General features: G+C 35.9%; 1 non-coding gene across 1 annotated transcript; it reads left to right on the forward strand.

Moving 5' to 3' along the window:
* The first annotated feature begins 1,868 nt into the window (after positions 1–1,868).
* On the forward strand, positions 1,869–1,975 carry LOC145077324 (small nucleolar RNA R71). Its single transcript, XR_013693105.1, has one exon. It is a non-coding gene; the product is annotated as a small nucleolar RNA R71 (small nucleolar RNA).
* Positions 1,976–13,036: the final 11,061 nt, after the last annotated feature.

A 13,036-nucleotide genomic window follows, 5' to 3' on the forward strand; every position in this document is an offset into this window, starting at 1 on the left:
GATGAAAAATATCCAAGTCCAGCTTATGCAGAGAACTAGCAACAAGCTGATCTAAGTCCTCCAAGTTGTTGGCAATTTCGACTGGACTCGTCGAGTCCAGGAGAGTGACTCGGCAAGTCGGATCGTACTTCACCATTTCCACTGTGTTTTCTGAGTCGGCTCCTTCCAGTAGCTTTTCTATCTCCTCCAAGTCCTTGTTAACATCTCCATCCTTTCCAGAAGGTAGCAAATACTTGCTTGGATCTTCTTCTTGCAAAAGTGCAAGTTCCTTTTGTAGTATCTCATCATCTAGACCGATAAATGAGATCTCTTCTTTCCCTTCTTCTTCCTGCTTGGCTTCTGGTACAACTCTAAATATTGCGGACTCGTCACCTACCCTTAACGTTAGTGTAGACTCACATACATCGATTAAAGCACATGCGGTATTTAAAAATGACCTCCCCAAAATAATCGGAATTTTGGGGTCTTCTTCCATGTCAAGCACCACAAAGTCTACTGGAAATATGAACTTGTCGACTTTAATAAGAAGATCCTCACAAACGCCTCATGGATGAATTGTTGTTTTCTCTGCCAAATGGATCTTCATGTTTACCGACCTTGGCTCCGGTAAATTCAGCTTCTTAAAGAAAGAGAAAGGCATCAGATTGATGCTAGCACCCGAGTCGGTCAGCGCTTGAGTGACAAATGCGTTTCCAAATTGGCACGGAATTATGATACTCCCCGGATCGCCCTTCTTTTCGGGTAGCTCACTCAATATTATCTCCGCGACTTCAGCCAAGTCTTTCCTAGCAGCAAAGAGACCTTTTAGTAAGTTGAAGTACTTGGGTGTTTTGAGCATTGTTTCTACAAATGGCACATTGACTTGTAGGGCTTTAACATGCTTTATAAAGGCTCTATAAGCTTCAACTTTTTCAACAGGCATGGTTTTGATTGGGAATGGAAAAGGGGGATTATATGGCCTTAAGGGAATGACAGTTTTGTCATTTACGCATGGACTCGTCGAGTCCATTAGAGGGACTCGGTGAGTCTGGTCGGGTTTAGCTGGAGCCGACTCTTCTGCCTTTTCTGTCTTCCTCTTGGAGATCCTCTGTGCATGTGTGAAAATTTCTTCATTGCTAGAAGTCACCATATTCACATTCTCCATTCTCGGATTGGTTTCGGTATTACTTGGAAGTTGACCCGGTCTTCTTTCATTCACTTGCTGTGCAAGCTGTCCCAGCTGTTTCTCAATGTTGAGAATGGATGCCTGCTGATTCCTTAGCATATTTCTGGTCTCGTGTATTGCAGCATCGTGATCATTGTGTCTCTTTTCGGACGCGGCTATGAATCTAGTGAACAATTCTTCTAAATCGGCTTTCTTTTCCAGCACCGGTTCTTCCTTTTGATAAAATCCCTTCTCTTTCTGCTTGTATTTCTCCTCCTTAGCCTTATTGTATTCTTCTTATGGGAGCCATTCATTCTTCGGTTTCCGCCAATTCTCGTCATATCGATCGCCACTTGAATAGAATACTTGAGCCTTCTTGTTTCCATTCTCATCCAAATCACAATCCTTTGTGAGATGGGGCCTTCTACAATTTTCACATCCAAACCGAATAGCATGGATTGTTTGATCCATTTTTTTCATTCTTCTATCTAGACTATCGAGCTTAGCTATCACTACCGCCATGCTATCATTTTCCGAGTTCACTACCCCCCGACTTACTTCATTTCTTGTATTGTGGTATTCTATAGAGTGCTTAGAGAATTCTTCAATTAACTCCTTGATCACCGGGGGCGCCTTCTTCGTGAGCGGGCCTTGAGAATCGAGCAGTTGCCTTGTGGTGACATTGACTCCGTCGTAGAAAATGGAGACCTCTTGTTGGCTATTGAGGTCATGGTGTGGACAATTTCTAAGCAAGCTCCTGTATCTTTCCCAAGCTTCATAAAGAGATTCTCCGGGTTGTTGCTCAAAGTTGGCAATGGCTTTCTTTAGCTTGGCTATTTTGGAGGGCGGGCAAAAGTGGTCTATGAACTTTTATTTCATCTTGGCCCATGTGGTGACCGATCCAGGAGGAAGTGACTTTAGCCAATCCTTTGAAGCACCTTTGAACGTGACTGGGAGCATGCGAAGAAGTTGAGTCTCGCGTGGAACATTCGGTACATTGAAGTAGTCAGCCACATCATTCACTTCATCCAAGTGCTTGTAGGCATCTTCGTGATCCTTCCCATAAAAAGGAATCTCCTTGAGTAGAGCGAGAATATGGCCTTTTAGTTCGAAAGTAGCGGTTACGGGAATTGCGGGCTGCACAAGTCCCGGGCCGGTGTCATCGCGCATCCTCTTCTTCCATTCTCCCATGGGGACTTCATCGATATTAGCCATAGTGATAGCTAAATCGTCTTCAAACTCGGATTCGTGCTCGTATGTGGGTTCTTCTTCTTCCTCGGTCTCGTACTCGGTGTCTTCTTGAATTGGGTCTCTGGTTGTCAAAGATGCACTGGATGCTCCTAATTTGCTGCTCCCATTCTTGCTGAAAACGGATTTGAGGTTTTTGAGTGGTGAGTTCTTTGAAGAAGCGGTTTCTCCAACGTTTTTGCCTTTGCTCCTCCTTAGTGCGGATTCTGGGTCTTCAAGGGGAGGGACCAGAGGTGTATCGGATCCTCGGGTCATGAAACAACTGTAAACAAAACAGAAAACGCGTAAAAAAAATAAAAATAAAATAAAAAATTAAAGTTGTAAACAGCGATGTACTTGACGAGTCGGCACGAGTGCACTCGGCGAGTTCAAGGCAAAAACAGAACAAAAAATTTTCTAGTAACTTTAAAAACGGATTTTTATTAAAACTTATTCTACTTACTGAATTACCTTTTAATTAACTTTGTGTAAGATAAATCCCACACAAAGGATCGATTAAATTAGAATTTAATGTTAATTTTAGAACCGTTGCCCGGCAACAACGCCAAAAACTTGATGTGTGCAAACTCACTTAGTTTTAAACCTACTTTCAATTATAAAATAACACACAAAGGCAGTGAACCTATCAATTGTGGTATAGTTAAATAAGTAGGGTATCGAACATAGGGAACGACAAATTAAAACTAAAAACTAATTCTATCTAAATTAATTAATAAATAGGGTTTTTCTCTAGTTTTACAAGACTAGAAAACTTACTAACTATTGCCTAATCTAAAACTTAGAAAAACAAAGAATTAACTAGATTCAATAATGGGAAGGAACTTCTTTTAGTTCAACTCAATTGATCCTATGGTTGATTTCAAGGTAATGGTGCAATGGATTAATTCTTTTGTTGGTTACCGATTCAAGTGACTAGATTCGCATTCACTACACTAATCCTTAGCAAATAAACTAACTTAAACAGTGGCCAGTTGTCTAATTTAATTAAATTCACTAGATTAATTATTCGGGTTAATTTAGACTTGCAATAGTTAACTAATTTAATCTTTTAATTAACTTCTTGTTGATGGTCATCACACAAGCTTGCACATGAATTTACTCAATTTTCTTATTAACTCTAGTTTCATGTTCATTAATCCTAGACATATGATAAAGTGGTCACATAGCATATGAGGTTGATAATCAATAGATGTTCATGCTAACCAATTATCTTCCTATTAACAGAAAATTAATTATTATTCACACACAAGGTTCTTTAGCAAGGTAAAATAACAAAAATCACCAACTTAGAATTAATCCTACCAATAATCAAACCATAGTATCAATTTTGTATCCCCAAATAGAAGTCTAAAGGTTTTAGCTCATAATTGAAGTAAATAACAGCAAACAAACAGAGTCTAATTGTTTAAACATAATGACAAAACAAAAGATTAAGTAGAGTGATGAAATTTGCCTCAATTCTTCCTTCAGAATTGAATTCTAACTTATAACTTCGTCTTCTAGGGTTTTTCTGACTTCTTAATCGTAGTTGAACTCTTCTGAATCGTTCCAGAATTCTCTCCCATCGTTCTGAGGAGTTATCTTTATATATACGAATCGACTCGTCGAGTCAGGTGCCGACTCGTTGAGTCCATCTCTCAGTCCCCGTATTGTGATATGTCTCTGGGATCCCGAGTCTTTATCTTGTCGAATCTTCGCTTGGACTCGCCGAGTAGTGGACGCTACTCGCCGAGTAGGTGTTATTATGAGTGTTTTTTTTCTTTGTTCCATTCTCGAGCTCTCAACCGCTTCTCCTGCTTCCTTTTGCTTCCGAGCTTCATTTTTGGACTGAAAATATAATTCAACCACTTTTAAGTACCTTTTGTCCATAAAATGCAATAATTTAGCTAATAAATGAATAAAAATCTATACTTAATATGAACTAAATATGCACATATCAATATCATTCAATGGTAGTCACTCTATAAGGGCCCCAAACATCTAGATGGATTAACTCCCCAAGTTTAGATGTGACATGTTGACTAACAGGAAAGGACTTTCTGGTTTGTTTTGCTTTATGACATTTACTACGAGGAAGAACTTTATTACCAATTTTAAGTTTGTGTTTTAAAGAAACTAAAGCTTGATCAGAAATGTGACCAAGTTTGTTGTGCCAAGTAAGTTTATAAACACAACAAATAGAAGAAGAACTATTAGTCCTAGAAGAATTACCTGAAGGCATACTATTTATGTAATAAAGACCTCCAGATTCTCTACCATTCCCACCATCTTCGTTGATTGTAAGTCCTAAATTTTACAGCTATGCTCATTAAATATGACCTCATAATTACTATCTTTACAGACCTTATGAACAGATAACAAATTAACATTAAAATCAGGAAAAACAAAGACATCAAACAAGGTTAAGAAATCAAACAAACTCATATTGCCAATTTTCTCAATTTTAGCAAAAGTATCATTAGGATGACTAACAAGAAGATCCAATTTAGACACATCCACAGTGTCATGAAGAAGGGATTCAAAAGCAATCATATGTCAATTAGCTCCGGAATCAACAATCCACTTTTGATAGTTAATAGAATAATTAAAAGCTTTAAACAAGCAAGTACCTGATGGGGTTTATGGATAACAAAAGTCATATTTTTGGCGGAAAATATAAAACCCTAAGTTTACATACACTCTAAGGATCTAGGTTTTCACTATTGAATGCAATAATCAATTTGAATATCAAGAACTTTAATCTTTCCCTAGTATTTTCAAAATAAATAAAAGGGTAAACAAAACATACTTTTTCATTATGCTAGTAGATAATCAAAGTATAATCCTTGTTGAGATTGTTTGAAGCTAGCACCACAAGTGTCGTACCTTTAATGGTTCCCACCTACCCCTGGAATGAAGGGGGTCATAAGAAAGAGGGGAGAGAGCTTCAAAATTTTGGCCTTAGCTTCTTAGAAAGGAGTAGTCGAAATTGTGAAGGCCATGAAGGTCTTTATATAGCTAAAGGAAACATGGGGCCAAAGTTAGGGTTTTGGGATAAGGCATAGAATAATTAATATAATAATCAGGTTGCGTTATCTCCTCATCCTTGACCCCATGCACAAAAATTCTAGACTTACCCTAGCCAATTTTCATCCACCTCATTCCATGAGCTTCTAGAGCCCTCTTGCTTCAACTTTTAATAAATAACCAAACAGTCCCTACACTTTTAATTAATCCAATTAATCCCAAAAATAATTCTAATTAATTTTTGATTAATTATTATTTAAATAATATGGTTTCTAATTAATATATTACTTTCATAACATATTAATAAATTCATTTTGATTTCGAATTAATTTATTAATCACTTAATAAATTAATAAATCAGTCTCTCTCTCTCTCTCTCTCTAAAAGTCATCCTATTCAAACACTAGGTTTGAGGGCAACCCAAAAGGACTTTGCTAATAATTCAAGATTATACTAATTTAGTTATTGGCTTAGACACCTAATCCAACAGTCTCCCACTTGGATAAGTCTAAAACTAAATTACTAGTATAAATTCTAAATTAAAACAACAAAAAGTGCTTCCTTAGCAACTGCCAAACTTTTAAATTAGTATACATTGGTCCTAAGGTAAGGGATCTAATATTCCTCCGTTATACTGGATATCATATAGAAATGAGAGACCTGGATTAGAATCAATCTCATTGTCAAAAAATTTGTTTCCCGATTTCCTGATTTGTGATGACGACATAAGACTTCAAATTAAACACATCAATTGAGTCCTGGTTGGGTCCATCACTATAAGTCAACACCAAATCACCGAGGGTGCCAAAGATATCACTTTTCCCGTTCAGGAAAAAGGAACAAATAAACTTTGACTTATATGCTTGTATCCTTTACTCACTAAATCATACTTGATACTGCATTTTATAACATCATGTTACTTACGTGTTTTCGCAATACCAATGCACAACCGACTTTTAAATTACAACTCAAATATCTCCGTTTCTAGAATATAAGATATTGTCGTCTAAGAATTACTTGTGATGTAATCCATGAAGTAATTCTCTGAGCGTGAGTTTATCCAATACTTAAATCTCCATTTCTAAACACTTATGAATGTTATAGCAATACAATTGCTATGTCTAACTCCTTAGACAATCTACAATCCAATTCATGACAATATTAATTCATTACTTACTTCCCAAAGTATGAGTGACTTTGGAATTTGAATAATTAAATTATTGAGGAAGTAAAACATGCAAAATGAAACACAAGAATAAATAATTGACAATGGTCGTAAACAAACTCATAAATAATCTCTATTATTTAATCACCAAAACCAATTACATTTATTTTGTTACAAGTCTCAAACTAATCAACTAACTACCAAAACTAATGTCATTACTCAGACCAATGTTCCTAGCATGTTGATTGTGCTTAAGCCTACTCAGATCCTTTGTGAGAGGATCTGCAGGATTATCTTCTGACGAAACTCTTTTCACTTTGAGATGACCTTCCTCAACTCTATCTCTGATATAATGGTGCTTTTTGTCGATATGTATAGATTTACCATGATCTCTTGGTTCTTTGGTCAAACCAACCGCTCCTTCATTATCGTAGAAAAGTTCCATTGGATCTGGAATGGTTGGAACAACTCTAAGATCTCTAATGAAGTTCTTCAACCATGATGCTTCTTTTGAATCTTCACTTTCCGTTATATACTATGATTCACATGTAGAATCAGTCGTTGTGTCTTTCTTGAAACTTTTCCAGCTAACTGATCCTCCATTTAATGTGAACTCCTAGCCAAATTGAGTACGAAAGTTGTCTTTAGTGATTTGAAAGTTAGTGTCACTATACCCAGTCGCAACCACCAAATCCTAGAACCAAGTCCTTTGTGAAGGGTTTTTGTATACTACATCATCCTATGGTGCACATACAACCGTAAATGCTTTGGATCTATGTTTTCTCTAATTATACATGAAATATTGTTTCCAATGCATTAAGCCTACAACTAGCATACAAAATGATATAATCAACATCAAAGGGAGTTATAGAGTTACCTCTTTTTTGTAGCTTGTACAACTTCTTGAGTTTGGCCTTTAAGAACTTAGTGCCCCAAGTGTTGCACCTCAAATGGAATCACAACACACCTAGGACAAATGATGACTTTAGAGAAAATATCCTAACCCCAAAATCAGCTCAATGATCTCCAAGAAAACTAGTGTGCCATTTTGGATGCTAAGGGGCTTCTTATATAGTGTGGCAAGATTAGGGTTACACCATGTAAACCCTAATGTGTATGACCTTCCATATTCCTTAGGCTCCATGGGTTTAAACCTCTATGGATCATCCATGGGTTGTCACATGGGTTTAGCCCAACCTAAGGAATCAATCATCATTGGCCCACACTAAAAAGAATGAATGATTTTGCCAAATCAACCCCTTATATTTAATTAGTCTCTTTTGATCACAAAATTAATTCCAAATTAACTCTTGATCAATACTAATATGATTTCATATTATTATATGAGAACTTATAATATATTAATAAATCATAAATAACTTTTTTCTCAAAAGTCCATCCTATCAAATTGTCCTGGCGATATGCAACCGAAATGGACCATGCTACTCTCGGGTCAAGTACATACCAATTATAGTTATGGGCTTAGACACCAAATCCAACAGTCTCCCACTTGGACAAGTCTAATAACTATTATTGCAAGTATTACTCCACAACCCGACTAGCAATCGTAGCTCTTAAAAGCCGTTGTCGAACTCTGACCTAGTCAATGACGCGTCCATTAGATAAGGGATCATATATGCCTCCATTCTAGATATCATATGGACTGAGACATGGATTATAATCATACTCCCTGTCCATCTGTTGTTCCCCGATTTTTGATTAATGACAACCGACTAACTGAACAAACCAAAATCAATCCAGGCTTAGCCAAACACTTAGGGGTGTCATCATTAAATCATCGAGGGGCCCACAAATATCGCTTTTATCCACATGGGGTAAAAGGAACGGATAAAATTCGACCCAAATGCTTGCTTGTAACTACTCATCAAATTACACACAACAATATGTTTTATAACACCAAGTTACTGGTGTGTTTACATACATCAATGTGCAACTGACTCGCAACTAAAACTCACATGTCTGCGTTTCAAGAATATAAGATATTATCATCTCACAATCACTTGTGATAAAATCCATGAAGTGATTCAGATGAGCGTGGGTTGAACCAATACACAAATCTTATTCCAGGAGTACTCACGAACACTACAGCCACCTTGTCCTAGACAAACTACAGACCCATTCATGACAGTATTGCCTCAATACCTACTTCCAAAGTATGATCGACTGTGGATGGTTTGAATAGCCTAGTTATTCTGGAAGTCAAATCATGCAAAGTGAAACACAAGAATAATACTAATCCTATATGGCCCCAAAACTATTGAGTGTCATATTGATTACTCATTATTCATTGTATAATGTTTCGATTTATCAACTTAATAGTTAAATTAAAACAACAGCTATGCCATGCTCCAAACATGCACACTATGTTTGTCTATGGTACTGACTTTGTGAAATAGATCAATTGAAGAACATTTCAATGATGCTCATTTCACAATTCCAAACATTTATTGCAAGTGTAAGAATTCCAAATTCTTGTCACTGCTAAACTATCATGTAATGCAGCCTTTGTAATGTCATGGTACCAAAAGTCACAGAGACTTGACCAACGACATTACAAAACTTTCCACTAGAGATTGATAACAAAGCAATTCCATGGAAGAGAACTTCCACTTGCATCCTTCTTGCATTAAGTTTCCTAATCTTACACAGATTTAAAGAATAACTTCCACTTATGGAAACATTTCCATATTCTCATTTTGACTATCAGTTTTGAACGAGAGTTGACTCTTTTCAGAATATGTCAATATGATCCATTCATTTTATACTTCCAACTACAAGCGACCAATCCTTGGCGAACCTTAGATTGTCCTTAATAGTTGTTAACCACTTTAGTCATATCCAGTTCTAGTCCCTTTTCCCTCTTAATGCCCTAGGCATTTGGAAAATTTAGAACGGATGAATATCATAGCATATTTAACTGATCCTATACCCAAAGCATATTGGACACGATTCATAAAGACATGATACTTGACCAGTCTTTTGCTACAATATTTCTATTTTCCATTCTCTCATAATTTTGATTATGAAGAGGGATGTCGTAATCATAATCAAATTTTTAGAACGCAATTTACATTTCCATATACAAAATTTCCTTATGTTGAACCATTCTAGCATAAAATTCATATATATATATATATATATATATATATATATATATATATATATATATATATATTTGACTAAATTTGATTAAAGCCTCAATCTAAGCTTTTAGATTTTGAAAAGAAGTATAAATTCCTCTCCCTTAATTATTGCAAAAAAAAAAAATTCAAATCCTGCAATGCGATTTGAAACCTATTATTTTCTATAATTAACATTACTAACTTGCAACACTTTCCATAATAATTATGCTCCCACCAGCACAATAATTATTATCTTACTAGCATGACACTTATGCTCCCACTAGCTTTGACATGTATTCAGAAATCAGCTGGTCTTCTAGAAATCAATACTTATTGACTTTCATTACCAAAGTTTAGATTTCTGATATAAGATGCTTCGATAAAACTTTATCTAGGCTTCTCAAACTCATACACCTTTCCTTAGATAGCCCACATATGTGTCTTAACAATTTTAGAACTTATAGCGATAAGTCTCAATTATTTAGACCTTTGCCATCTTTCATAATTCGAACTATGAAGAGGGATGCCGTAATCATGATCGAATTTGAGAATGCAAATATCACAATTGCTATCTCCTTAAAATCTACTTAGTGAAAGCGTTTCCTCACAATCATTTTCATGAATTTTAGAGAAACCTTATGACACTTAGATTTTATGGTATATGTGTTCCTATGCATGTGAATTTGTCATAACCATAATCACAAGACATGGTTAGTGACAAATCCAAACCCATATGGACTGAACTTGTTCAAACTTAATTTCTTGCCACATGGCAGCACAAGGGCCTACCATTGCTTCTAAGTTGTTATACTAACAATTGAGAACTTATAGAACTCACATGTATAGTCAACTTTAACTGGAATGGGCACCGGAACAAGAATATGTCAACATGATAGGTTACAAACCTCAAATCGTGTGCTAGCAATAAACAATAGGTTTTATTCTTGATTAGTTCTTGAAATCTGTCAAGATCCTTAAGACTCCCACTCACCTCTTGATATATAAGACTCTATTGTCAATAACCATTCCCTGACAACCAAATATTCAAGAGTTAGTGTGGTTTCTTATCCAGACAAGCACTTCACACAATTGGTCTTATTTGGTCTTTGTCCTTACCAAGACATCACAACTTACCAATTTCAAATGTATAAGAGTAAGAAACATGTTACTCTATGTTTGGTGAGTGTTATAAACCTTCTTAATTTAGTGTCACTCAAGGCACAAGCTTGGATTATGATTCTAGGACTTGTTTTTGGAATGAAGTATGACTCATCTTCTAGATTTAACCATTTGAACAATTCACGATTCCTCTTCTTAGCCATACAAGTGCACTAAGATATCCTTAGAGGATCAATTGTGACATGGTTTTCATAATTATCAAGATGATCATAAAACACGATACTCTAGTACTCTCCCATCTTTTCACATTGGAGAAACTTCTATCTTTCTGCCTAATTTGATTCTTCTCATTCATTCTGCCATACATTGAAACCTTTCTAATGTTCAGAATTATACTTAAACTTGTAAGCATAACCAGATTTACTAAACTTTAGTAAATCATGACGAATAGTCTTATCGTTCTTTGTGGTGGACCTGACCAGCACACACCCAGTGTACCTGATCCCCTAGTCCTTCACTTGAGTCACATATACATGTGAACAAGGAATTAGTCTTAATTTACCAAAGATGTAAATTCTCATTCCTCATATAATACAAGTTACATGATTCCAAGTTTCTATCCAACTGAAACTTGGGTGATGAGAATCTTTCCTTATTTGGTAAATTATGACACAACCACAAACGAAAGAATCAAATCCATTTTCTAATATTGCTGTTAATGGAAACATATAAGCAACAATTTTTCATAAATGCCATTGTAAGAAAATTTTAAAAATAAGATAAATTTCAAAATTTTTCTTTATTTATAAAAATTGCGGAAAACTTATCCTTACAATGCAATTACAAGTGAAAATATGTTGTTATCTATTCCTAAGCAATCTATCATAACTCTTAAGCACCAGCTTACAAATCTGAATATCAAACCATGCGATCGAAATCCATCTCTTCGATCAGCTTCAGCGTACTCTTCTTTTAAGCTTCCTTTCATTTCTTCGATTCTTCAAAACATCAAAATGTAATTACATTACATCATGTATTGAGAATCTCCAAATAGGGACTTAGTAGACTTAGACAGTGGATTTTACCTGAAGCAGAGTCAAATATTTTCACTTTACCATCCTTACGATCTTTCAGGTAAATCTAGCAGCTTCGCAACCAATGCCCTTCTCTTGGAAATAGAAACATATGGACTCTTTGGGAATGGCACATGGGACAATCTCAGACTTAGCCTTTCTCATTACCATTTGGTCAACCGGGTTGACCATGGTCGATCCCTTTCCAATGGGAAGAGAAAGATTTTTTGGACTTCTAATGTTCCCCTTGTCAATGTCCATGGAAGTTTGGGAAGTAGATCTTCCAATCAAATTTGCTTTACCAGTGCGCCAAATCATTGCTGATTCAGCAACATCAAGCAAATATGTCAGATCAACAAGGGTCATGCCGTGATCTCCCATATAGTAATCCTGAAAGAACCCACTATATGACTTAGGAAGTGTTTGAATAACCCAATCAACAGCCAACTTCCTTGAGACTTTGACACCCAACTCTCCCAGCTTGTCAATATGTAACTTCATCTCCAAGACGTGAGCACATACAAAATTTTCTTCCTGCCAATAGGTCTTTGACTAACCGTGAACTTGTGGGTTAGGGATAATAATTTGAGGAGGTGAAGGAAGTGAAATTCCACTACAACACGAAGAAGGGATTAATCTTTCACCTTGACCGACTTGTGGAAAATCATCTTTATAAAGAAAGCTTTTTCCAAAAGATTCGGGAAGACCATAGTTATCTAAACTAGACATCTATAATGGGAGAAATTCAATTTTAGTTGATTTTAGTCCTTAATATAACATCCAACATGAAATATTAAGGCTAGGACCCAACACAATATTTTACAATTCGGAAGAGCGATGACGTAATCCGATTGAAAAATATTGAAGGTAGGTAAATAACGATTTACCAATTTCCACCATGAAAAACGAAATTGATTATTAAGTTTTAAATGGATTGAAATTCCTAGATCCTTTGAGATTCATTGAATTTTTCAATGGCATGTTTAAATCTCGATTATGCCCTTCAAGTTTGTGACTGTGATGCCGAGGATCACAAACAAGGTGTGAATAACCATGAAAATTAGCTTGGTACACCCAATGTTACAACCACCTAATCAATGTTCCGGTTAACCACACACGCTGCATTGATCTATGATTA

This window comes from Lactuca serriola, chromosome 9 (assembly GCF_051521515.1).
Source record: "Lactuca serriola cultivar US96UC23 chromosome 9, Lser_US96UC23_V15, whole genome shotgun sequence".
In the NCBI taxonomy this organism is placed as follows: Eukaryota; Viridiplantae; Streptophyta; class Magnoliopsida; order Asterales; family Asteraceae; genus Lactuca; species Lactuca serriola.